At 46.3% G+C, this 27,817-nt stretch overlaps 1 pseudogene; it reads left to right on the plus strand.

Annotated features, from left to right (window-relative positions):
• The first annotated feature begins 233 nt into the window (after positions 1-233).
• LOC103346780 (nucleus accumbens-associated protein 1 pseudogene) lies at positions 234-27,558 on the plus strand (annotated as a pseudogene).
• The last annotated feature ends 259 nt before the right edge of the window (positions 27,559-27,817 follow it).

Genomic DNA, 27,817 nt, shown 5'->3' on the forward strand with positions numbered 1-27,817 from the left:
CCGCTCCCCACCGCTGCGGGGGCTCAGGCGCAGCCAGGCGCCGACCCCCGAGCCCCCAGGTCCACAGCAGCAGAAGGCGGGGCCGGCCTCTGACAGGGACCCCGGCCGCCCAGCAGGGTCGCCAACGCGGGCGCCAAGGCCTCCCCGGGAATAGGTCCCTGTGCCTGCAGATTAGTACTTGGTGTTCTCAAACATGGAGAATCCCAGGGCTCCTTACAGGAAGCTGGATTCCCTTGGCACAGCCTGTTTCTGAGTGCCTGCTTGCCCAGTGCCCGTGAGGACAAGGAGGAAGGCGAAGCCAAGTCCGTGTCTGTTTCGTCCAGTGTCAGCGTCTTCATCAATTCATGACGATTCTCCCCTCCCCTCCTCGACCCTGCAAACCCGGCGAAGCACAGGGGCAAAGCCTCACCAAGCTCACAGCGACAGTGACAACTACAATGACATTTCGGTTCTGACTGTCGGGTGTTTCACGATCTCGCTGAGCCCTGAAGCCAGGGAGCATTCCAGATGTCACTGAGGGCCACGTACAATTGTCCGTCCTTACACACACGGCGCCCGCTGTTCCTGGTGCACCCCAGTGGCTCCAGTGTCCGCCTCCACCTGCGTGGCCTTCTGGAAAACGCTGAGGTCTCGGGGTGGAGGGGACTTGGGGGACAGCGCAGCGCCGGCCCAGGCCAGTCGGGATCACCGTCGGCACCCACGTCCCCGTGTGCGTTTCTGGAAACGTGGAGATTCCCGCCCCCAAGACTGCACGGTTCTGCGGGCTCACCTGGACACCGGTGGTCAGGGGCCCGGCCCTCAGCTCCCGGGCAGCCCCAGGGAGCGGGTGCGGGCGGCACGGCGGGTCAGGTGCTCTCAGACCCGCGTCCAGCAGACGGGAGAAGGCCCTGGGTCTCTGGTCAGGGCGCAGTCTGACCCGGGATGCCCTGGTCTCCATCCCCACACCAAACACGGGCCCAGAGGTCCCCACAGGATGCGCGACACCCAGCGCTCAGGTCGGAGCTCAGCGGGGAGCCCGAGAGGGGAGCGCTGTGTGCGGGACCCCAGGGCAGGCCAGGAGGACGCCCGCTCCCCCCATCAGATCCTGGGTTCCATCCCCAGCTCTGCTCCGGACTCCGGCTGCAGGGGTGGCTTGGGCGCTCTGGCCCAGCACGGAGAGACCCGGATGGCGCTGCCACCCCAGCACTGCAGGCCTGGGGAGTGACCAGGAAGGGAGCTGGGTCTGACTTCCACCCCCAGCACTGTGTCTTCCATGGCACAGCTGTGGACCCCAGTCCCCACCCCCTGCTGTCAGCAACGTGGCTCTGCTGAGGGGTGGGGGACATGGAGCAGCCCACTGTGACCCCCTGGGCCTCTGGCTGTTCACTTCAGTTAAAGGGGAAGAGACCCAGGAAGTGTTAGGAGTCAAGTGTATGGGAGGTGCAATCACAGACGGCTTTCTGGAGGAGGTGGCACTTGAGCCAGGTCCTGTAAAGGGACAGGCAGCCAGGTCGGGAGAATGAAGGCAGCTGTGAGAGGCCGACGCGTCCAGCCCCAGGGGTGCTTCTTCCAGGTGACACCCCGGTAGCCACCGCCAAGAACATGCCTGGGGACAGCGCAGATCTGTTTGGGGACAGCGCGGCAGAGGACAGCGGTGCGGCCAACGGGGCCTGTGGCCCACGGTCATCATCAGGGAGCAGGAGCACAGCATCGACCTGCACATGATCCGGCCGCACATGAAGGTGGTCACCCACAGAGGTGAGGCCCCCCCGTTACCACGTGGTCACCCATGGAGGGGAGATTCCCCCCCCCCGTACCAGTGCTCACCTACGGAGGTGAGACCCTACCCTAGTACCCGTGGTTGCCCACAGAGTTCAGACCCCCCCCCGGGTACCCGTGGTCACCCACGGAGGTGAGGCCCCCCTGGTTACCTGTGGTCACCCATGGAGGGGAGGCCCCCCAGTTACCACGTGGTCACCCACGGAGGGGAGAGCCCCCCCATACCAGTGCTTACCCACAGAGATCAGACCCCCCCGGGTATCCGTGGTCACCCATGGAGGTTTGGCACCCCCCTGTTACCTGTGGTCACCCATGGAGGGGAGGCCCCCCAGTTACCACGTGGTCACCCACGGAGGGGAGATCCCCCCGTACCCACAGAGGTCAGACACCCCCCCCCCCCGTATCCGTGGTCACCCATGGAGGTGAGACCCCTCCGGTTACCTGTGGTCACCACGGAGGTGAGACCCCCCTCCCTGGGTACCCGTGATCACCCACGGAGGTGAGACCCCCTCGGGCACCCGTGGTCATCCTGGAGGTCGGACCCCCTGCTGGGTCCGGAAGATCCTCCGTGTCCCTGCGTGGTTCAGAGCCCAGCGATGGCTGCCCTCACAGGCTACCACAGCGAGGGCCTCAACGCCATCATCGTCTATTCCGCCAGCTTCCTCCAGGACAGCAGCTGCCCAGACTACCACTATGTCCTGGAGAACCTCTTCCTGTGAGCGGGCGGGGAGGGGCCAGGACCGGCAGGGCGGGCAGGAGGCGGGGCGGGGAGGGTGGGCGGGAGGCGGGGCGGGCGGGGACCGTCGCTCGCCCAGGCTCCCCCTGCTGGCCCACTCTGGGCCTTCCCTGGGCGCCGGGGCTCCGCAGCCGCCACACCACACACGTCCATCACCAACACCATCAACACCATCATCATCATCACCACCAATACCGTGAACACCGTCACCGTCACCATAGCCGTCGCCAGACCGGTCCTGCGGGGGCCCGAGGGGCTGCAACACGGCCCCCGCCCCTCCCCAGAGCCCTGCGGCCCCCTCCCCACAGCCCGCGGCCCCTCCCCAGCGCCCCCGGCCGCCTCTCAGAGCCCCGCGCCCCCTCCAGAACCCTGCGGCCCCTCCCCAGCGCCCCGCGCCCCCTCTCAGAGCCCTGCGCCCCCTCCAGAGCCCCCCGCCCCTCCCCAGAGCCCTGCGGCCCCCTCCCCAGCGCCCCGCGCCCCCTCCCCAGAGCCCCCCCGCCCTCCCCACAGCCCGCGGCCCCTCCTCAGAGTCCCCGGCCCCCTCCCCAGAGCCCCCCAGCCCCTCCCCAAAGCCCGCGGACCCTCCCCGGAGCCCCTCCGCCCCCCCCCCAGCGCCCGCGGCCCTCTCCCCGAAGCCCCCGCCCCTCACCAGGGCACGCGGACCCCTCCTCGGAGTCCCCCGCCCCCTCCCCAGCGCCCCGCGCCCCCTCCTCAGAGTCCCCGGCCCCCTCCCCAGAGCTCGCGGCCCCCTCCTCAGAGCCCCACAACCCCCTCCCCAGAGCCCCCGCCCCGCCCCAGCGCCCGCGCCCCCTCCCCAGAGCCCGTGGCCCCCTCCTCAGAGACCCCCCAACCCCTCCCCAGCGCCCGCGGCCCCCTCCTCAGAGAACCCCCAACCCCTCCCCAGCGCCCGCGGCCCCTCCCCAGAGCTCCCCGCCCCTCCCCAGCGCCCGCGGCCCCCTCCCCAGAGCTCCCCGCCCCTCCCCAGCGCCCGCGGCCCCTCCCCAGAGCCCCCGCCCCTCCCCAGCGCCCGCGCCCCCTCCCCAGAGCCCCCGCCCCTCCCCAGCGCCCCCTCCTCCGAGCCCCGCGCCTCGCCCGAGCGGGGACCCCCGGATCCCCGAGGCCCGCGGGGGAGGCCCGGGCCGGGCCGGGCGCGGCCGCCCTGACCCCGACCCGCTGCCCCGCGCAGCTCAGTCGTCGGCAGCCTGGAGTCCTGGTGGCCGAGGACTGCGGGATCCTGTACCTGAAGGGCGCCAGCCCAGCGCAGGATGCCGGCCTCGGCGGCTCAGGAAGCTACCAGAGGACAGACAGGAGGCGCGGGCGCGGGCGGCTCTGCGCTCGGCCCGCCCGGCCCCTCAGCTGCCCTTGACTTGTGGACGCGGCCCTCACGCCGCCCCTGCCGCCCTAAAATCTGTTTCTGGCCACCGCCTACCAAATCTGCTTTCTGTTCATCTCTGCCTCCTCCATTTCTAGCAGGTGGAGAAATGGGAGCTGGAAAACCTTCCGGGTCTGTTCTCTCCTGAGTTTTTTCTTTGGCTGTTCCAGCTGTTAGCATGGAGCCTTGCTCACCAACAGAAAACTCCCTTTTATGAAAATGCTAGCATGTAACTAAGTGGTTTATGCATTTTAGGATTTTCTGTCAGTTTTATAATTTTTTTGAAGAACGAATGATCTGTTTAATCATGGGAAACTATTGTTTCATAACTAAACTTTGAAATATGTATTTTGAGAACTTATATTTATACTTAATATATATTATATTGGCATTGATTAGCATTTTAAGTTTCTTTAGTAAAAGTATTTTTATTCTACCAAATCTGCTTTCTGTTCACCTCTGCCTCAATTTCTATAAATGTATAAATTTATATATATAATTTATAAAAAGTATAAATTTTTATAAATGTATAAATTTTTAAGGAAAAAACCTGTATTATACTTCATTTATTCTTCTTAGTAATTACATTGATGGCATTATTATGCAAATTAGGAGTGCTTGTGGCTGCAAGATGAGTATTTTTCCTAAAAGAAGTACAAAAGATAATTTAGGGAAGGGGCAAGGGGACATTTTATTTTTGGCTAATATACTGCATAGAACTGTTACACAGCTGTTCAACTGAAACGTTGCTTTGCAATCTCCATTATTTTAGTGTGTTTTTAAAATTTTTTCCAGGAGATTCTAATAAAAATGGAAGAAGAACCAAGTTCTGCTTTGGACTCTGAAGAGACTTTTAATTCTTGAAGGTAGGTAGTAAATACAGAGATATACAATATTACAGGATAATGTATAAGATCCAATATCTTAGAGGATTCTAATCTTAGAATAAATAGCAAGGAACTAGGACTTGTGCTTTTAAAATGTGATAATATTACTGTGATATGTGATTATCTGCAGAAATAATGAGTATCAGAAAATGTAATAACACAAATTCTTGTAAATGAGCTTACATCAGATATCTGTTGCCCTCCTATCCTACAGCACACTAATTAGAACAAATGTACATGTAGTATTAACCTTTATTATAATTTGTTTTTTGTTTTTCCCATATATCTTTCACAGTACTAAAGACTTCTTTCAGAGTACCTACGAAAGGTTAAAATGCAAATGTGATTGAATTAAGAGCTGTTTGTTAATGCCCTTTTAGGGCTCTTCAGCCAATAGGGCTGTTACAGCTCAAACAGGAAAGGATTCAGTTGGCAGGCCAACACGGCTGTCAAATAGTATTATAGTATTTAAAGTGTGAAATTAATATTTTTCTACCCAGTAGGCAGTAGCTCTTATAATGTAATAAGCTTAATTGTGAATTTGGCACTTGGGTTAAATGTAGCATTCATAGAAGCACAGTGCTGGTGTATATTTTCTTATTAATATTAATAGACAAAACCTAGAAAAATGTAGCAGTGTCACATTAAAATAGCCACAGAATTATTAGTAAAATTTGCTTCAGAAGATGAAAATTATTTTTCTGTTGCCATTATAGCTCTTTTAAACTAGCTAGTAACAGGTTATTAAAAATATATAAATTTTCCAGTGTTCAGAAGTCCTTTTGTGTAACAACTATTTAAACTGCCTCAGAAATCCTAATCTTTCTTCATGATCGGATAGCTCAGGCCTTAAGCCTACCACTGACATACTAGAGCTTATGTCTAGGGTAACGAGCTAGTTTCTCATCTGTAAAAAGGGCATTATATTGTCTGATCTGCTTCCTTCCCACAACTTTTAAATACGGGGTAAAACATGTAAAACAAAGCCTCTTGAAAATCTAAATGCAGGGCCTGTTCCGTGGCTCACTAGGCTAATCCTCCGCCTGTGGCGCTGGCACCACGGGTTCTAGTCCCTGTTGGGGCATCAATTCTGTCCCAGTTATTCCTCTTCCAGCTCTCTGCTGTGGCCCAGGAAGGCAGTGGAGGATGGCCCAAGTGCTTGGGCTCTGCACCCACATAGGAGACCAGGAGGGAGCACCTGGCTCCTGGCTTTGGACTGGCGCAGTGCGCTGGCCTTAGCAGCCATTTTGGGGGGTGAACCAATGGAAGGAAGACCCTAACTCTGCCTGTCAAAAAAAAAAAAAAAAAAAAGAAGTGATATCTGGAACTATAACAAATAAATTATGGAACTTAAATCTATGGACACTAACTACAGCTTCATATGTCTAATACTCACAGATTTATTTTTATGGCCTATGAGGTTTTACAATGATTTGTATTTCTTAGTGGTTTTCTTCATTGATTCAGAGAGGTAGAAAACAAATGGATTTAACTCCTGAGACACTTGTATGGGGTTATATGATGCCTGAATGGTTTTAGGCCACATCTTGTTTTGGAAGTGTTGGTTTAAATTTAAGTATTTGGCTTCCAACTAATTTGCAGTGATGTGTTATGAGAATATATTACTAGTTTTATGCAGTACATCTTACAGGTTTTATAGACCAATGTTATATGTTTTTTGTCAAGTTACATGTGAGAGAAAACTGCCAGATGTGAAAGAAGAGAGAGTTTCCTGTGTGTGCTGCAGTGGATATTTAACTTAGGGAATGGAGCACACATGGCCACATGGTGGAAGGAATGTTGTTTCTCCATCCTCCACCCCCTTCCCAAGGGCAACTGACCTCCTTGCCAAAAGAGGCGAGCCCTTGCCAGCCCATATGACTACAGACTATTACATTAATCTGTCTAGCTGCAGTACCAGCTGCTTGCATGTTTTTAGTTATCTTATTAGATGGTATAACAGTGACCTATGAAATTAATTGAAGGTGAACATTGTTAACTTCTCTTTTATTACCCTATGTTTCCCCAAATCTTTTTGATTAGATTATAACTTTCTACAAAAGTTCCTAGGAAGTCTGTTTGGTTTTTGATTCATGTAATTTTTTTAAGGTCTTTAAAGTATAATGTCATACTGCACAGTATAGAAAATAATTTATTTTTGTCTCATTTATTGATAGATTTTAGTCTGTTTATATAATTGAAAAGCCATAGTAAACTTACCTTATTAGACAATTAAGTTAGATTGAACTCAGACCAATTATTTGGCATTCTCTGAGAAACTCAAAATACTCCTTTATCTTGGCATTGCAGAAATGGCATAGTATAGAATGCAAATTATTGTATCTTGCTTTAAAATAAATTTTAAATCATATTTGCCTCTTCTCTAGATTCATATATATGGTAGTTTATCACCAAGTTTACTCTATTTTTTAATTTAATTTAACTTGGCATCATTGATGAGTATATTTTCCCAAGCTGTGCTGTTAGGAAAAAATGTATTATCCTCTGATTTTTGACAAAGGGATAATTTTGAAGTAATAATCTTTAAATGTGATGTTGACTTTAAGAGACACACAAAATAATAAAAACTAATGATAATCAATTATAAGTCTTAGCCAGTGTTCTATTATAATAATTTAGCTAGGGACCCTGATGCTGAATCTAAGAAAATAAAAAAGTTTCTGAATGCAAGAAAATCACAAAATACTTCTTTGTGTCTTTAGATAATAAATCCTACCATTGATATAGTAGGGTGACTGGAGACTTAATTCTTAAGACATGATGTTTGTGACTCCTGTTTTTTTTTTAATGTATTCATACTTTCTGACAGGTGTTTTACTCTGAAGAAATACTAATTTCATATTCCAAAAGAATTTTAATTGAAGAATAAAAGGAATGTTTCTATATATATATTTTATATATAATATATATTTTTTAAGGAAAGACAGTAAAAGTTACTTGGCTTCAAATAGTGGTGGTCTAATTTCTTATATTGAAGAGAGCTTCCAAAATCACTTCCCTTTCTCAACATGTTATGTTCTCTATATCACTGAGTCAGAGACTACCTTGGTAAAATGTTTTTTATTATTATTCTATTAAAATATTTTTGATTAGCATGCAATACTGTTGCTCCCCCATTCGCGGAGGAACGACACTGGACTCTGCGCTGTTCTTTTGTCTGCTCGGCCCTTCCCAGGTTAGCTGCCGGCCCCTCCACCTCCGTGGAGGGGCGGCACCCCCCCGCCACTTTCCCCGCTTCCGCGGAGGAGCGGCACACCGCCGGCCCTCTCGGGGGCTGCTCAGATGTTCCTCAGGTGTTCCCTCAGATGTTCCTGGTGCATGTTGTCTCTCTCCTCCTTTATAGTCCTCTTCCACCAATCCCAACTCTGCTACCCACACGCCGAGCACGCTGCTCTCCTCCTCCAATCAGGAGCAGGATCAGCTCCTGCAGCTTATCAGTCAAACCGATGAGGCAGCTGCGTAGTTGTTTGCTCCTCCCCAGTGCCATATTGTGGGAGAGCAGATGCATAGAATTAGTCCTAGTTCCAGTAATTTAGTCTAGTCTCAGTTGCTCCCCACACAATACTTTTATGGTACAGTATTTCACTACATATACAAAGCATACCTGAAACCAGGAAATAGCTTTTCTATGTCCTCAGCTTATCTGTGTTCTGGTAGCTACTAGTTTCTCTCTCCTGGTTCTTTGTGCAGTGTATAATACGTTATTGTGAGCTATAGTGGAACAGGAGCAATGTGCTGTGAACACTGGAACCAGTGCCTTCTGTCTGTGTTTGGTGCCTGTTACCCAGTCTCCTTCCATTCTCTCTCGCCACACCCTTCCCAACCTCATTGTGGTTTTGATTTACATGTCCCTGAAGGCTAGTGATATTGAACATTTCTTCATGCTTTTGTTTTCTTTTGTGTTTCCTCTCCAGAGAAATATCTATTCAGATTCTTTGTTTGTTAACTGGATTGTTCCGTTTTTGTGGTGTTTGGGGTTCTGTACATGTTCTGAGTCATAGTCCTTTGTTAGATGCACAGCTTGTAACTGTTTTCTGTCAGCTGTGATTTGTTCCTTTTGCTGTACAGAAGCTTCTTAGTTTGGGATGATCACATTTGTCTGTTTCTCCTTTCCTCTCTGTGCTCTTGGGGTCTTTTTTAAAAAAAAAATAATGTTTGCCAATGTTTTCCCCCAGGGGTTTCATAATTTCAGGTCTTACATTTATGTCTCTTCCATTATGAGTTGATTTTAGATTATGGTGAGAGGCATGGGATGACATTTTGGATTCTGAGTATGGATATTTTATTTTAAAGATTTATTTATTTTTACTTGAAATGCGGAGTTATAGAGAGGCAGAGGCAGAGGGAGAGAGAGGTCTTTCATCTGCTGGTTCACTCCCCAGATGGCCACAATGGCCAGAGCTGCACCGATCCAAAGCCAGGAGCCAGGAGCTTCTTCCAGGTCTCCCACATGGGTGTAGGGGCCCAAGAACTTGGGCCATCTTCTACTGCTTTTCCAGGCCACAGGAGAGAGCTGGATCAGAAGTACAGCAGCCAGGACTGGAACCAGTGCCCATAGGGGATGCCAGCATTGCAGGTGGTGGCACTGCTAAGCCACAGTGCGGCCCCGTGGGTATGGATATTTAGGTTTAGGTTTCCCAGCACCACTTATGTAAGAGACTGTCCTTTCTCTGGTATGAGTTTTATCAGATTTATCAAAGAGCAATTGGCTGTAGGTATGTAGAGTAATTTTTGAGATCTCTATTTTGTTCCAATAGTCTGTATGTCTGTTTTTATGCTGATACCATACTCTTTTTATTACAGTAACTCTATAATATGTCTTGAAATCTGATGTTGTGATGCCTCCAACTTTGTTGTTCAAGATATCTTTATCTATTTGAGTTCTTTTAAAGTCCTTCTATATGAATTTTAGGATTGGTTTTTCTAGTTCTGTGAATGATGTCTATCATTTTGGTTGTAATTACATTGAAGCTGTGAATTGCTTCAGGTATCATGGACTTCTACTAGTATTAATTTTTCTAATCTGCATACAGAGAACTTTGTGGGTTTTTTTTTTGTCTTCTTCACATTCTTTCATCAGTGCTTTGCAATTTTTATTGTAAATGTCTTTCACGTCCTTGGTTAAATTTTATTCTGGGTGATGGGAGGGCAGATCTTGGCCTCAAAGTTAAACTGTTAAGACACTCGTGTCCCATTTGGAGTGCCTGGGTTCAATACCCGATTTCACTACTTACTCCAGCTTCCTGCTACTCCAGACCCTCAGAGGCAATGGTAATGACTCAAGTAATTTGCCTTCCATTTCTGGGACCTGGGTTGAGTTCTTGGATTTTAGGCCTGACCTAACCCTTTCTGTTGTGGCATTTAGAGATTGAACCAGCAAATGGGAGCTGCCTGTCTCTGTGTCTCTCTCTCAAATAAATTTTTAAAAATTAAAGCTTATTTCAAGATATTTCATTTTTCTATAACTATTGCTAATAGGATTGCTCTTAATTTCTCTATTAATGAGCCCATTATTGATGATAAAAATACTGCTTATTTTTAGGTCTCAATTTTGTTTCCTGCAGCTTTACTGAATTAATTAATCAGTTCTGATAGTTTCTTGGTGGAGTCTACATTACTCTGTATAAAGAGTTACATCATCTGCAAATAGGGATACTTCAACTTCTTTCAACTTCTTCCTTTCTTTCTTTCTTTCTTTTTTTCTTTTCTTTTTCTTTTTTTTTTGGACAGGCAGTTAGACAGTGAGAGAGAGAGACAGAGAGAAAGGTCATCCTTCCGTTGGTTCACCCCCCAAAATGGCCACCATGGCTGGCGCACCATGCTGATCCAAAGCCAGGAGCCAGGTGCTTCCTCCTCCAAGCACTTGGGCCATCCTCCACTGCCTTCCCGGGCCACAGCAAAGAGCTGGACTGGAAGAGGAGCAACCAGGACAGAATCTGGTGCCCCGACTGGGTCTTGAACCTGGGGTGCCAGCGCCGCAGATGGAAGATCTTAGAAAAAAAGATCAGAGGCCGGCGCCGCGGCTCACTAGGCTAATCCTCCTCCTTGCGGCACCAGCACACCGGGTTCTAGTCCCGGTAGGGGAACTGGATTCTGTCCCGGTTGCCCCTCTTCCAGGCCAGCTCTCTGCTGTGGCCAGGGAGTGCAGTGGAAGATGGCCCAAGTGCTTGGGCCCTGCACCCCATGGGAGACCAGGAGAAGCACCTGGCTCCTGCCATCGGATCAGCACTGTGCGCCCGCCGCAGTGCGCCAGCCGTGGCGGCCATTGGAGGGTGAACCAACGGCAAAGGAAGACCTTTCTCTCTGTCTCTCTCTCTCTCTCTCACTGTCCACTCTGCCTGTCAAAAAAATTAAAGAAATAAAAAATGAAAAAAAAATGCAGACATCTTTTGAAAAAAAAAAAAGAAAAGAAAAAAAGATCAGAGCCAAAGCAAATAGAAAATTTTTTTTCTTTTTTTTTCTTTTTTTTTTATTTGAGAGGCTGGTGTTGTGGCATAGCTGGTAAAATGACTACCTGCAATACCAGAATCCTGTATAGGCACCAGTTCAAGTTCTGGCTGTCCCGCTTCCAATCTAGCTCCCTAATGCACCTGGGAGAGCAGTGGAAGGAGTCCAAAGTGCTTGGACCCCAGAATCCATGTGGAAGACCCAGAAGATCCTGGATCCTGACTTCGGTCTGGCCCAACCCTAGTCCTTTATGTTCGGTTCGGGAGTGAACCAGCAGATGAAAGATATCTCTTTCTGTCTCTTCCTCCTCTGTGTACAACTCTGCTGTCCAAATAAATAACACAAATAATAAAATAAAAACAATTAAAAAGTGATTGATTTATTTGAAAGGCAGAGTGACAGGAGGGAGGGGGGGAGGGAGGGAAAGAGAGCTTTCACCTGGTGGTTTCACAAATGGCCACATCCAGGTCTGGGTCAGGCCAAAGCCAGGAGCCAAGAACTCCATCCTGGTTTTACACATGGGTGGCAGAGGCTCAAGTACTTGAGTCATCATCTGCTTCTTCCAAGGTGCATTAGTGTGGAGCTAGATTAAATGTGGAATAACTGGGGCTAGTGCTGTAGCATACTAGGCTAAGCCTCTGCCTGTGGCACTGCCATCTCATATGGTTGCTCGTTTGTATCCAGGCTCAGCTTTCTGCTATGGCCAGAAAAAGCAGTGGAAGATGGCCTAAGTGCTTGGGCCCATGTATGTGTGTGGGAGACCCAGAAGAAACTCCTGGCTCCTGGCTTCAGAACAGCCTACCATTGGCCATTGTGGCCATTTGGGGAGTGAACCAGCAGATGAAAGAACTTTCTCTCCATCTCCCCCGCTCTGTAACTCTACCTCTCAAATAAATAAATAAATCTTTAAAAAAATGGAATAGCTGAGACTGGAACTTGCAGTCCAATATGTGGTGCAGGCTTCCCAAGCTGTAGCTTAGCCAACTGGATCACAATACCATCCCCAGATCTTTATCAATTCTTCCATTGCACTAACATTTGGTTTGGTTTATTCTTGTTTTTCTAGGTCCTTGATATACATTGTTAGGTTGTATGTTTTATAACTTCTTTCTTTTTCTTGCTCTTCCTTTTTTTTATTGAAAGGCAGAATGACAGAAAAAGAGGGACAGAGAGAAAAAGAGATGTTCCATCTGCTGGTTCATTCCCCAAATGAATGCAACTGCCTGGGCTTGGCCAGGCTGAAGCCAGGAGTCTGGGACTCCATGTGAGTCTCCCACATGAGTTGCAGGGACCTAAATACTTGGGCTGTCTCCTGCTGCTTTCATAGGCACATTAGCAGGGAGCCGGATCATAAGCAGAACAGGCAGAACTCAAACAGGTGCTCAGATATGGAACATCCATGTCATGAGTGGCAGCTTAACCCCGTGTGACACAACACCAGGCACTGATCATTTTTTTAATGTAGGGACTTACTATTTTATATTCATTCTTAGGAATCCCCAGAATTTGTATATTTCTCTTAATATTGGCCTGCACAGTTCAAAGGCTATCTCCATTTTATATCCTTTTTTTTTTTTTGGAGGGGAGAGGGGTCTGGTTTATTCCAACAGATGTCTTGAATTTCAGATAATATTTTTTTCTTAGCTTGGTCTAGTCTGTTATTGAGGCTTTCAGCTGTACTTTTTATTCAACACTGAATTTCTCCATTTTCAAGATTTCTGTTTGACTCTTTTTCAAGATCTCTGTATCTTTGCTGAATTTCTCATTAAAGCCATGAATTGTTTTCTGGCTGTTGTTCATCTCAGAGTGTGTTTTCTCTTGTATCTCTTTGAGCATCCTAGTAATCATTACTTTGAATATCAGGTATTTTTAAGTCTCTTTTCCTTGGAATTTGTTACTCAAGCATTATTTTTTCCTTTGGAGGTGTTATACTGCCTTGCCTTTTCATACTTCAGTGTTCCTACATGGATATTTGTCATCTGGCAGAATAGCTGTTTCTTTCACAAGATTGATTTGTTTATTTGAGGCAAAGTTACAGAGAAAGGGGAAGAGACAGAAAGAAAGATCTTCCATCCAGTGGTCACTCCCCTAAATGGCCACAGTGACTAGAGATGGGCTGATCCAGAGCCAGGAACCAGGAGCTTCTTCCAGGTCTCCCCATGCAGGAGCAGGGGCCCAAGTACTTGGGCCATCTTCTGCTGCTTTTCCAGGCCATACCAGAGAGCTGGATCGGAAGAGGAGCAGCTAGGACACAAACCAGCACCCATCTGGGATGCCGGCACTGCAGGTGGAGGCTTAGCCTACTAAGCCACAGCACTGGACCCTTCTTTCACTTTTAATCAGTTGATTTTGTGTAAAAGACTTTTTCCTAAAAATGTGTATTTGGGTATCTGGTAAGAATTTTGGCTTTATTTTAATTTGGATGCTGTGAAGTCTCCCAGTGTCTTCTTTCATAGCAAAGGATGACAGTGGCATTTGGGACATGGGGTTCTCTCCTCAGTCCTCGAGGAATGCATGGTTCTTGGTAGCAGCTCGTATGGCAGAGTCCAGGGCCACAAGGGTACCACCCTCAGTCCACTGTGCCTGAGGTGCAGGAATGCTGCCCTGAGGTCTGACATGGTTGCTCAGGTGCTCGCGTTGGCAGGGATGTGTTTGCTGTCACAGAGGCACTAAGTCCAGCAAGGATTCAGGAGTTCCTGGAGTGCCAGCCCCATGCTTCCATACAATGCCTGAATACCCATCTGCCTTTTTTTTTTTTTTTACCCCAGTTACTCTCTCTGTGTTGTACTGCCTGGAGTTGAGGGTTGAGGGAGGATTGGAATGAGCAGTCTTGTGGCCACCTATGCTACAATGCTAGATCAAACCTAAGTCCTTCAGCCTGCAAAAAAAAAAAAAAAAAAAAAGAAAAGAAAAAAAAAAAAGGCCTGCAGACTCGGGTATGGTCAAGCGCAAATTTGTCATGACCTGCCAACTGCTGACATGGACTTGCTACCTGAGACCACTGCAATCAACCACATGTGATGTCGGCCTGGATATAAGTCTAATTCACTGGGGCTGTGGTCTCCACCTGTGACAAGGGCTGGTCCTCTGTCTACAAGCACTGACCGTGGGACTATTAATACCTGCCAAGCGATGGTTTTACCAGATCTGTGATGCAGTTCTGTGCTCACTTTATTGTCCTACTCCCTCATGGCTGGACCTTGTTCCTCGCTTGCCTGTGGTCGGGGAACAGGGATGGGGGAGATCTCTTGGCTGTCCATTTTGAGAGTAAGTTGGCATTATCTTGTAGTTGTGTGCCAAGCCCTTAGGAGGTTGAAGGTGATGCAGGGAGAAAGAGTTGTCTGTTCCTACATGGGTGTAGTTCTTCATCTGGTGTTAGGGCAGGTTTGTCTCTGTCTGCACATGCAGGTCCGGTTATAGGAGCCTTGCTGTCTGTCTGGTGCCACTGTAGTGGGACTGCTACTGATCTCAATTTCCTGCCCTACTCCTTTGTGGTTGGTCTTCTTTGCTGTCTGCTTGAAGGTAAGCAGCTTTAAGGCTAGGTCCTAACTCACTTTACTGCCCTGCTGCCCAGGGACTGGAGTTTGCCCTGCTGTGTGCTGGAGTTTGAGGCAGGAGTACATGGCTGAGGAGGATCCAAAGTCTTAGTCTGTGAGTCCTGTCCAGGAGGCAGAGACCATGGCGTCCTCTCTGAGTCTGGATTTCACAGTCGCAAGCCTGGTCTTGAGTTTCAAGTCTAAGGTCTGGACTTCCCTCTTCCCCAGGAAGTAATTGTTTCTCTCTAGACTGGGCTGCTCGGAGCTTGGGGAAGGGTGATGTAGTAAAAATTTCCTTCTTACCCTTAAAAAACAAGAAAAATGATTGATTGATTTGAAAGGATTAGCATCAGAGACAGAGAGAGAGATCTTTGATCCACTGGTTCACACCTTTGATGGCCTCAATGGCTAGATCTGGGCTAGATCAAAGCCAGGAGTCAGAAACTCCCTCAGTATCTCACAGAGGTGTCAGGGGCCCAAGCATTTGGACCATCATCTGGTGATGTTCCAATTGCATTAACAGGGACTGGATTGGGAAGCAGAGTCACTTGAGACAGGAACCTAAGCTCCCAAATCAGCTGTGATTTAATTCACTGTGCCACAGTGCCCCTTGTTGCCTTCTTCACTACCTTGTTATTTTTTTTATTTTTTATACTTTTTTTTTATTTGACAGGTAGAGTTACAGACAGTGAGAGAGAGAGACAGAGAGAAAGGTCTTCCTTCCATTGGTTCACTCCCCAAGGCTGCTATGGCCGGCGCTGTGCCGATCTGAAGCCAGGAGCCAGGTGCTTCTTCCTGGTCTCCCATGCAGGTGCAGGGGCCCAAGCACCTGGGCCATCCTCCACTGCCCTCCTGGGCCACAGCAGAGAGCTGGACTGGAAGAGGAGCAACCGGGACTAGAACCAGCATCCATATGGGATGCCAGAACCACAGGCACTGTGGTCACCTTGCTTTGGCTTTTGTGAAGGTGAATTAGTTTGTGAACAGCTATTCAAATTAATATCTGTGTTGAGAGAAGTTCACCTGAATATCTTACTCAGCAGCAATTTGGTCCTTCCCAGGGAGAAGTTTTGAAAGTTAGTTAATTTAGCTTTTTGAATCTAGAAGTTAAATTATTTCTTGAACAAGAAAAAAGCCACACATCAATTTATACTCTCTTGAACTGCTGAGTGTATTTTAAAAATGATTTGAAGTCTTGATAGTAAAGATTTTTATGTATCTTTATAAGTAATCAGCAACTTGAAAGGATGCAGGAAATACCTTCCCATCATTCACATTTTTTGGTTTAGTACCTTTTGCATTCATAGGTAAGATTGTCATACAACTCATTTAAATAATAGACAGCAGTTCAAAGTATTAAAGGAGAGAGTGATAGTGGGACACAATCCTTCTTTGGACAACAAGATTTAAAATTCAGAAATTTGAGTTCTAGTCACACTCATACAATAAAATTTTATTTTATTTAATGATATGAGCTGATTGGAATCAATTAATCTGGCAGTTATACTACAGATAAGGGGGATCAACCTGAATCCTTTCCCCTCCATGCCACCATCTTAAATTTCTAAGGCCTAGATATTTTAATTATTTTTCCACAGTTTCATACCTTAGTAGGTAGCAGAGGAGGAAGGAAGGACTAGAATTAAGCTTCCTTTTCTGATAGCATTGTTTTCCTGACTTCATTTCGTTGTCTGATTTTTGTTGTGAATTTATAATTATATGATACAAACTTTGTATGTTCTTAAGAATAAATACATGATTTAGGGAAGCAAAATGGAAAAAGCACAAAGAAATAAGACAAAGTTGACATCTTAGCTCTACCACTTACTAAACGTATAACTTGAGGCAAGGTAACTAACCTCTCTGATTGCTAATTACCTCATCTGTAAAATTATATTTTCAATAGCACCTATGTCATACAGTTGTAGTTACCTATAAATTGTGTGGAACCCCTGGCCCCATTACATAACATATAGTTACTAGGTAACAAGTTTTCTTTCTTCACATGTTCTTTCCCTCTCTTTTCTAAAGTTTCCTTTAACTTTCAATCAACTGTTTCACCTGACAAATTTGGCCCTTATCTCAGAAAGTTTTTTTAAAAAATCACTTATAGTTCTAAATTGGTAATAAATGAGTATTTTAAGAATCTGATTTATCTACAATTACGTGTAGCTTATATAGTGTGAATCTTTATGTGACCTGTTCTTATATTTAGTCTAACAATCTCATTATATTTAGTCTAACAATCTCATTATATTTAGTCTAACAATCTCATTATATTTAGTCTAACAATCTCATTATCAGATGTTCTTATTTCTAGTTTCCGTATTTGTTCCAGAAGCACCACAACCTTTATAGTTATGATTTCAGGGAGCACAATATGTGCAACCTTGTTTTTTTTTTTTTTTTTTTTCAGAAACCACAGACAAAACATGACCTTTTGTTGTAATCTCCACAGTGGAGACACTTTTGAGAGGAGAAAGAAATATTTTTGATTGATGAAAATGTCTTCTTGACAAATGATAGTAGAACTGGTCAGTATCTCTTTTTATATATTGTATGAGTATAATTTCTCTGAACTAATTGATTACTTAAGGCTCTGAAATTACTACCTTCCATTAAAAAGGTTAGCTGATTTTTGTGTCTGTAGCCTTACATTAACTCATTTTTGCATTTATAGTCTTGAATTAAGTAACCAAGCTGGTTTGACCCTACTGTTACAGTGTGAGCTCCTTTCCTTTGGAAACCACTTCAAGCCATTTTGATTATCTTCCACCAGGCTGTATGTGTTGTGTGTGTGTGTGTGGGAGGGTTGTTTAAGTTTGCTTATTTACATAGTCAGCCATAAGCCCCATCATCCAAGGCATGTCAGTGTTTATCTTCGAGTAGACAGGCATTCATTTGAAACATAGGGTAAGCTGCTCTGAATCAGTCCCTTCCCCTACACAGACTTGTTTTTGTTGTTGTTGTTGGCACTGTATTCCAGGTTGAAATGCCTCCGCGTCAGTGCCATGGGTCACTGTTGGTAATATATATTAGTGTGTTGTGCTTTGTAGGTATGGTGGTAAAAATACGTAACATAACCTACATATTTGGTCAATAATACTGAAGTTATTTGAGGAAATATTGCATAAACATTCAAAAGTGGAAACCTTTTTAAAAATTTACAACAACTTCTTATTTGTTTACTTACTAACTTGCTTAGTAGTAATATATTGAACTCTAATTTTCATTATCTGATATTTGACTTCACAGCAGGCTGTTATACTCAACAATATGGTTTAAGGGAGAAATTTTCAAAGAAATTTTATTAGAAATGGAGATTTAAGATTTGTCTATTTTGTAGACACATTGCCTTGATTGTTGGGACACAGTGGCAGCAGTTAATTTTTTTAAGATTTATTTTATTTATTTGAAAGACAGAGTTACAGAGAGAGGTAGAGCCAGAGTGGGGGGATCTTCCATCCTTGGTTCACTTCCCCAGATAACTGCGATGGCCAGAGCTGAACTGATCCGAAGCCAGGAGCCAGGAGCTTCTTCCAGGTCTCCCACATGGGTGCAGTGGCCCAAGGACTTGGGCCATCTTCCACTGCTTTCCCAGACCATAACAGAGAGCTGCATTGGAAATGGAGCAGCTGGGACAGAAACTGGCGCCCATATGGGATGCTGGCACTACAGGCTAGGGTTTTAACCTGCTGTGCCACAATGCCGACTGCTGTAGCAGTTAGTTTTCTCATTTTATTGTTAATTCAGGGCTTTCAAGTACTTTTCAGAGCTCTTTCTCTCCCTACTCAAGAGAATACATCTTCAGTCATTTTGCGTATCTTTCTTGTACTTCCTTTGTAGACAAGCCTATGTGTTAAAACTAATAGACTCAGGGGCCAGCGCTGTGGTCCAGTGGGTTAATGCCCTGGCCTGAAGTGCCCGCATCCCATATGGGTGCTGGTTTGAGACCCAGCTGCTCACATCCTGTCCAGCTCTCTGCTATGGCCTGGGAAAGCAGTAGAAGATGGCCCAAGTCCTTGAGCCCCTGCACCCACACACCCACATGGGAGACCAGGAAGAAGCTCCTGGCTCCTGGCTACAGATTGGCACAGCTTCGGCCTTTGCGGCCATCTGAGGAGTGAACCATTGGATGGAAGATTCTCTCTCTCTCTCTCTCTCTCTCTCTCTCTCTCTCTGCCTCTTCTCTTTCTGTGTAACTCTGACTTTCAAATAAATAAATCTTTTAAAAAAGAAAAACTAATAGACCCAAAGGAATCCAAACACAAGCTCCTCCTCTTGGAGAACTTGTGCTTTAGTTAGAGAGAGAAACTTGGAAATAACTAACACAGCTGATAACTGGGGTTACAGTGGAAGCTTTTATCAAGGATCTGGAAAAGACCAAATGGGGTAATTGAAATTAAATGGTACTTAGGAGGAAGATCTGTTTGCTCAGCACTCTAGAGGGGCAGGAGTTTGCAGGGAGATGAGTGATAGGAACACAATCTTCATTTTCTGCTCCTTAGGAATGTATCCTTTTGGTTTCTTCTGCAGTTTGAGAGTGGGTTAGATTTGGTTTTACTTTAGTCAATGACAGAATTGTGCCTTACTGATAAAGATAGCTAATGTGACCCACAATATGGGTAGTCACATAGCTGAGTATCTGTTTCATGTGGTGACAGTGTTACTTTGCATGAACTGCTATTTTGATTAAAGTTTTAAATTTAGTTATATTTGAATCTTATCAAAATATTTAACTGAGAGTTGAAAATGAGATCACACACTATTTGAAATATTTGATAATGGGTACTATGTGCCTAGAAATATAAGGAACATCAGTAAGATAGCTATGATATTAAAAATAGCTTGTTACTGAGAAAAATGTTGAAAGTTAAAATATGCCCCAGTATCATCTGTGTATAGGGATACAATTTACATTCTAGGGTTATATGTACAGTATTCAGAGATAGAGAAGTGGTTTAGTCTGGTTGACATATTCTCAAACAGCTCCAAAAACTTTATTCTAATCAACCTGTTCAGATTAGGAAACTAATTCAGGTGCATGCCCTTTAGAAGCAAAACAGGATAGTTGCACACTCTGAACTCTCACTTCTTTTTAAAATGTCCTTTTAGGTCTTAAAGTTATCTTGAACAGCACAATTCTGCTATCATAGAACTAGACTTAGACTTCCTGTTCTCTGGATTTTCTTTAGAGCACAGTAATAAGTTCACACTCTCCAAGGTAGCTACTGTTTTGCTCCATCCTTTCTCTGTGTTGCCACACCTAGAACCTACTTATCTCCTTTGTACTTTGTAAGTCAGACTTTTTCCCCCATATGAGAGATTTGAGTGAGGGTGGAAGGGCATAAGAGAAATGAATAAAGCCAAAGTGATTTGTTTAGTGATTTTACTACTGCCCCCTTTCTCCTATGCCATCAGAGCTGCTGATAGATTCTAAAGAAGGAACAACCATTTTCCTGCTTCTATATCACTAGATGCCATTTCTAATCATAGTATTTTATGTATTCAACTCAGATGCAGAGATAGAAAGAAACAGAGGCAAACACAGAAAGAGAATTCCCATCTACTGGTTCACTCTCTAAATGACTGTCATGGCTGGAACCAAAGCCAGGAGCTATTAACTGAATTTAGGTCTCTTGCATGTGTGTACGGACCAAGTCACTTTGTCATCACCACCTAATGGGACTACTATAAAGGCTGTATAGAAAAATGAGATTTTTGGGGGTGTTAAACCTCAGTTTTACAGTAATATTTCTGGAAACATCTATTTGGTTCATAAAAAGATATCTGTAGGGCCGGCACCACAGCTCACTTGGCTAATCCTCCACCTGTGGCGCCATTACCCCGGGTTTTAGTCCCTGCTGGGACACCAGATTCTGTCCCAGTTGCCCTTCTTCCAGGCCAGCTCTCTGCTTTGGCCTGGGAGTGCAGTGGAGGATGGCCCAAGTGTTTGGGCCCTGCACCCACATGGGAGACCAGGAGAAGCACCTGGCTCCTGGCTTTGAATCAGCGTGGTGCACCGGCTGCAGTGTGCTGGCCGCAGCGGCCATTGGAGGGTGAACCAATGGCAAAAGGAAGACCTTTCTCTCTGTCTCTCTCTCTCTCTCACTGTCCACTCTGCCTGTCAAAAAATAAAATAAAAAAAGTAAAGATATCTGTGGTCATATAATTAAATTTTTATGGCATTTATTGGGGGAATATTCAAATTATTAGGAATATAGATAACACAATAGCAAATTTAATATACCAAAGGGAAAATCAGGACCAGATTTAGGTTCTGTTAAAGTATTTGAACTTTAAAATAGTTTAAAATTTTTGCAATAGGGTCACTTATAGCTAACAGAGTTTTGATGAAAATTTAATTTGGAAAAGGAAATAAAAAGAAAATGGTTAATCTTTCATTGTGATTTGGAGAAACTGTTTTTGAAAAATTAGTAAGAAAAATACTACTCCTGGAGCCAGCACTGTGGTGCAGCTGGTTAAACTGCTGCCTATAGCGCCGGCATCCCATATTGGCACCAGTTCAAATCCCGGCTGCTCCAACTCTGATCCAGCTTCCAGCTAATGTTTCTGGGAAAGATGGTGCAGTAGAAGATGGCTCAAGTGCTCAGGCCCTTGCACCCATGTTGGAGACCCAGATGAAGTTCCTGGATCCTGGCTTTAGCAGTGACCAGCCCCAGCCGATGTAGTCACTTGGAGAGTGAACCAGCATACTCTAACCAACCAGAATATAATCAGAAACTTAGAGGAGAATAATTGAATGGCTGAAAGGTCTGCTGATTAAAGTATATTTCTTCACAGGAAGGCTTTACCAATCAATCCTATTTTCTTCCATTTAGTCTTATTTCTCATTTCTCCCTTTATTTAAAATTTAAGAAGATGATGATATCAAAATAGACTGAAATATGCAATAAGTGTAAAGTCTGAGCAAATGACAAAGGTGTATAGATTTGAGATTTCTAAAAGCTAATGTCCAGTAGTCTCCTCTTATTCCCTAGTACATTCTAAGACCTCAGGAGTGTTGTGTACATCAGTAGATGCATGAAACCACAGAAAATTCACGCCTTGGCCCTCCAAACTAAGTCCTTACTATCACACACTATGGCTGAAACTTCTGTAATTTTAGGTACAAGGCTAAAGTAGCCTGACATTCTTTTTCTCCCCTCACAAGATCATTGATAAAAGTTTCATCCCTAATGTAGGTCAACGTCAGGGTATATATTTTTTCTTTAATAAGTCAAACTGTTTTACCTTTTTAGTTTGCTTTTCTGTGAGATACCTGAATTACCACATCACTATTCTTGTGCTTTGGAGTCATTATTAAACAGAATAAAGCTTCCTTGAGCATAAGCATTGTGACTCCCTAACAGCCACTCTGATGACTTGAAATGGCTCCCAAGTGGCTAATGGGTAGTAGTGTGCACAACATGGATACACTGGGCAAGACAGAGCACAATGGCATGAGATTTCATCACGCCACTCATTACCACGTATAGTTTACAACTCTGAAATTGTTTACTTCTGGAATTTTCCATTTAATATATTTGGACCCTCATTGACCAGGCATAACAAGCCGTAAAAAGCTAAACTGCACATAAGTGAGGACTACTGTATGAGCATTAAATGGACTGGTAACAGATAGCCCTGATGGGCATATGAGAAATGCCTCTAAAATAGAAAGGAGAGGTCTACAGACAAAACCATTATTTAATGTAGGGACACATAGCCATGTATTTTTGAACTGTACACCACATATGGGCGAAAACAACTTTAAAGTTTTGGAATGTATTGGTACTCTGCCTGGCGCTGCAGGTGGATAAAGGATGTTCAGCCAGTAAAGTCTATGCAGATCTTCCAAAATCTTAAAAATCTGAAACACTTCTGAATCCTAACCATTTTGGATAAGGATATTCACCTTGTAATGATTTTTAGTGAGTTTTTTAGTAGGCTTAGGTGATGATGTACATCTCCATAAGCCTCTGTGTATTGTTTATTCAAGTACCTTAATCCCAACAAATTTGAAGTACATATTTGACCTTCAACTAAAGTTGATCACATGACCCATTTACTTTCTTTTTAACCTGTCCTTTCTTAGTTCTTTTAGACAATCTGTTGCTGAGTCTGGTTATATCCATATCTAGATCAGGGTCTTTCCAGCAATGCCACCATTGGTACCTAATAGAGCTAACACTGCTGCCACTGAAGATGGACTTTCCTCACTTTCACATGTGTATGTGACAAGAGTTTGGTGAGAGGAGACAGTGGCTGAGGGTGGTGGTGGTGACAGAAATACCATGGGAAAAGGCAATGAGAGGGATGGGAAGGAAAAAGAAACTCTTACATGCTTATCTGATAGTTCTGACTAGTGCCACTATGCATTTAGAATTATGACATACTGTATAAAAGCCTCTTTTAAGGAATTATTTTGATTTATTTGACCACATGTATTAGTTAACAAAGTTTTTTTTTTAAATTGAATTGTATTTAGTTACACAGAAATGCACAAATACACACACTCTCAGTGAGAAGAAAGAGAAGAGAGAGAGAGGAGAGAGAAAGCTTAGATCCCCTAGTTGGAGAGAGAGAGAGAGAGAGAGGAGAGAGAGAGAGAGAAAGCTTAGATCCCCTAGTTGGCTCTCCAAATGCCACAGTGGCAGTTAGGCCATGCAAACACTGGAGCTGAGAACCAATTCAGGTCCCCTCCTAGGTGGCAGAGACCCAAGTACTTGAGCTATCACCTGCTGCCTCCCAGAATGTACATTAGCAGGAAGCTAGAAATGGGGGTAGAACTGAGATTCAGATCAGACACTGATATGGGATGTGGGCATGTTAACTGGCTTTTTAACCACCAGGTCAAATGTCTGAACCTTTTTACTTTTAATGTTTGTTTTCTTTCTCCAGTTATACTACATATGATTATGTATCATGTGTAGATTTATCTTTATATTCCTTGAAACTTTACAGTTTTGCTTTAAAACCAGTGTGTGTGTGTGTGTGTGTGTGTGTGTGTATTATCATTGTTAAAATATTTTGAGCTTCACTGTCCAATATGGGAACCATTAGCCATATAAATTTTGACTTAAATTAGTTAAAATAAAATATGTAATTCTTCAACTGCATTAGCCATATTTCAACTTCTCAGTTACTATGTGTGATGAGTGGTTACCATTTTGGACAGTTAGTTATGGAACATTTCTGTATTTTCAGAAAATTTTGTTGGATAGTGTTGGTGTAGAACTTGTAGAGTGAATGATAGATTCACTTAAAATGTAACTTATTTTCATCTTTAAAAAGAAAATATTTAACAGAAACATCTATTTCTATTTTTATAATATTCCATGAGTCCATCTAGTGTTGGAAAACATGCTTTAAGAGATAAGATGGAGACCAGCATCATTGTGCAATGGGTTAAGCCACCACCTTTGACAGCAGCACCCTGTACAAGGGCAGGTTTCAGTCCCAGATGCTCTGCTTCTGATCCAGCTCCCTGCTAATGCCTGAAGAAAAAGCAGTGGAGGATGGCCCAAGTACTTGGGCCCCTGCCACTCATGTGGGAGAATGGATGGATTTCCAAGCTCCTGGCTTTGGCCTTGCTCAGCCCTGGGTATTGGGGCCATTTAGGAGGTGAGCTGGTGGAAAGAGGATCTCTCTCTATCTCCTTCTCTGTGACTCTACCTTTCAAATAAATAAATCCATTTTTTGAAAAAAGAGATAAAATGACCTTTTAATTAGAACTTGGGATTTTACTAAATAAATGCCTATTTTTAAATTGTTGGAAAAAAAATTGTTCTTGACTGTATAAGTATTTCCTTTTCAGTACTGCTTACATTACAAACTGTGTGGCCAATTCTTTACCTTGTTATAGAAAGCTAGACATCAAGCTTATGTCAGTTATCCTACATACCAACATAAATGAGGTAGGATGGCAGTAAGAAGAGAGTGGGGGAGATATGCAGAGAAACGTCTCAAAGAAGGGAATTTTTCCTTATGTATTGATGATATCAGAAATGCCTTTAGGGGCAAGTATTTGGCCTATCGGTTAAGATGCCTACATCTCACATTGGAGTACCTAAATTTGATCCCTAGCTCCAGTTCCCGATTTCAGCTTCTAGCCAAGGTGGACCCTGGAAGACAGTGGTGATGCCCAAAGTACTTGAGTCCCTACCACCCATATTGGAGCTGTGGATTGAATTCCTGGCTACCAGCTTTGGGCTGGTCCAGGCCTGGCTGTGCAGCCATTTGGGGAATGGACCAGTGGATGGGACATCTCTTTTTCTATCTCTGTTTCACTCTATATCTCTGTCTCTCAAGCAAATCAAGAAAAAAATCAAAAGAAATCACAGTAGACCACAGAATAGAAAATTTATTCACTTCAGATAATATCACAGAGATTTCCTGGTACAGTGTCCTTTCCTCACCTCATTTCTAAATGTTGATCCTGTTTTTAAAAAATAACAGAGTTACCTATTATATATTACAGTTTTATGAAATTAAAAAATGAGGTAAAAACATTCCATAAAGTTAAACTTATGCACATTTTCTTGATTGCTTTTATGAAAGAATAATTGAATTTCCCTACTTTAATGTGACTTTAGAGACTGCTAAATTTTAGTTTTGAAAGAAAAATATGTTTTTGTAGAAAATCAGGCATTATATCTGACAGTCCATAAGGTTTTTTTAAATTCAGTTCTTTATGTCCTTGTGGATATTGAGGTGGACTCTCAAGATTTCTCAGTCCAAACCTTAACCTAAAAATCATCGTAACTTTAGCAGTCAGTCCTCATGCAGGGAAGTGTTCTTTGCTTTTGTTTCAGTGGGGCCTCCTCATATGGGAACATGTTTCATCTAGACATATGAAGATATTCGTATTAGGCTGATGATAATTGTGCATTCTGTTTTTATATGTATTTAAAATGTGTCAGTGATGTGCCCTGATGTTTCATTATGGAGGGAAAAAAGCACTCCCAGGTCACAGCAGAGAGCCGGACTGGAAGAGGAGCAACCGGGACAGAATCCGGCACCCAGAGCCGCGGCGCCGGCTGTACATCATTTTTTAAAACAATTAAATTTAGCAGTGAGTGGCCACCGCCTCTGCCGCTGTTGTTGAGGTGGAGGCCATGGAGGCCATGGAGGTGGAGGCCAAGGCCCCAGTGCAGGGGGCGCACCCAGGGCTCAGGCCAGGCCTCAGTCGCCATGGCGCAGCCCCACCATGGCACAGAGCCTGCAGATGGAGATCCCCAACTTCGGCCACGGCATCTTGGAGTGCCTCAGAGAACAGCAGCTGCAGGGCTGCCCTGTGACGTGTCAGTGGTGGTCAGGGGTCAGGCCGTGCTGGCCGCCAGCAGCTCTTACTCCTGTTCAACAGCAGCCGCAGCACCGTGGTGGAGCTGCCGGCGGCTGTGCAGCCGCAGTCCTTCCAGCAGACCCTGAGCTTCCGCTACACGGGCCGCTGAGCACGAACGTGGGACCAGTTCCTGCTCACGGACATGGCGGGCTTCCTGCAGATCCAGGAGATCCTGGAGAAAGGCGCAGAGTTCTTCCTGAAGGTGAGCTCCTGGAGCGGCGACTCGCAGGGCCTGCACACCTAGGGGCGCCCTCGTCCTAGCCGCAGAGCCCCGTGGCGCAGACTTCCGGCTGGCCCACCTGCAGCTCGCCACTGCCCCTCGTGTCACGGGTCAGGAAGGAGCAGCAGGAGTCGGACTCTGCAGTGCACGCCCGGGGCCAAGCGGCTGTGGGACGGTGGCCCCAAGGAGGCCAGGGGCGGTGGCGGCAGTGGCGGTAGCCGCAAGATGGCCAAGTTCTCCATGCTGGACCTGGCGGCCAACCGGCAGCCCCTGCAGCAGGTCCCTGCCGGGGTGGCCTTGGCTGCGGGGGTGGGGGCAGGGCAGCCGGCCAGCGGGGCGGTGGTGGCCGCTGCGGGGGTGGGAAGCGGGCCCAGCACGTCGGACCGCAGGGGCCCAGGCACCTGGAGCGCCTACACCAGGACAGCCCGACTCCTACCAGGAGGAGGACGACGCGGGGAGGAAGGCTCGGACGAGCAGTGCCGGCAGATCTGCAACAGGTACACCGTGCACAGCGCGATGAACGTGGGCCCGACAGCCGAGAAGGTTGAGGCCCTCCTGGAACCCGCAGTCCGATCCGGGTGCGGCAAGATTGGTGTCGCTCCTGGCTGAGCTACTCGACCAGATCGGCACCCGTTGTCACCCCAAGCTCCAGGAGGAAGGCGGCCCCTCAGAGAAGCCGGAGCTGGTGGCAGGCGCCAAGGTGTGCATCACGAGGGCGCAGCTCAGGAACCCGGCACCAGGTCTTGCCGCGGCCGCTCCTCACCTCCTCCTTTGACCGGAACGCACTGGCCCCCAGCTGTGGCACCCGCAAACCACTAGACAGCCGCGCCCTCCACACCCTCAAGAACCACTGCCGGAACTTCAAGGAGAACGAGAGGAACATCACCGCGGCCGGCGTGTGCCCCAACGCTCGCCGGGTCGTGCGCCAGAGCTGGATGCCCAAGCTGAAGCTGCTCACCCGAGGGCGACCCTACACCGCCTGCATCAGGGATTCGGGCAAGATGGAGCCGGAGGTGGCGGGCGGGGAGTACAGCTTCCAGCCGGCCAGCTATGGGGCGAGGCGGCCCCTTGGCCGAGACCCTGCAGTAACTGCGCCCCCACACCGCACCCAGGAGGGCCGTCACACTCCCCCACTCCACCCGGGAGGGCCGTCACACTTCCCCACCCCACCCGGGGGGCCGTCACACTCCCCCACTCCACCCAGGGGGGCCGTCACACTCCCCCACTCCACCCAGGGGGGTCCATCACACTCCCCCCACCCCACCCGGGGGGGCCATCACACTCCCCCACCCCACCCGGGGGGGCCATCACACTCTCCCACCCCACTCGGGGGGGCCATCACACTCCCCTCACCCCACCCGGGGGGTCCGTCACACTCCCCTACCCCCATGTCCTCACACACACCTTGGTCAGGAGCTACTGTCTGTCCCTCCCCAGGCCCCGAGGGGGTCGCTGCATGTTCCTGGGTCCCCTCCCCCATCCCAGTCCCTTCC

Source organism: Oryctolagus cuniculus, chromosome 17 (assembly GCF_964237555.1).
Source record: "Oryctolagus cuniculus chromosome 17, mOryCun1.1, whole genome shotgun sequence".
In the NCBI taxonomy this organism is placed as follows: domain Eukaryota; kingdom Metazoa; phylum Chordata; class Mammalia; order Lagomorpha; family Leporidae; genus Oryctolagus; species Oryctolagus cuniculus.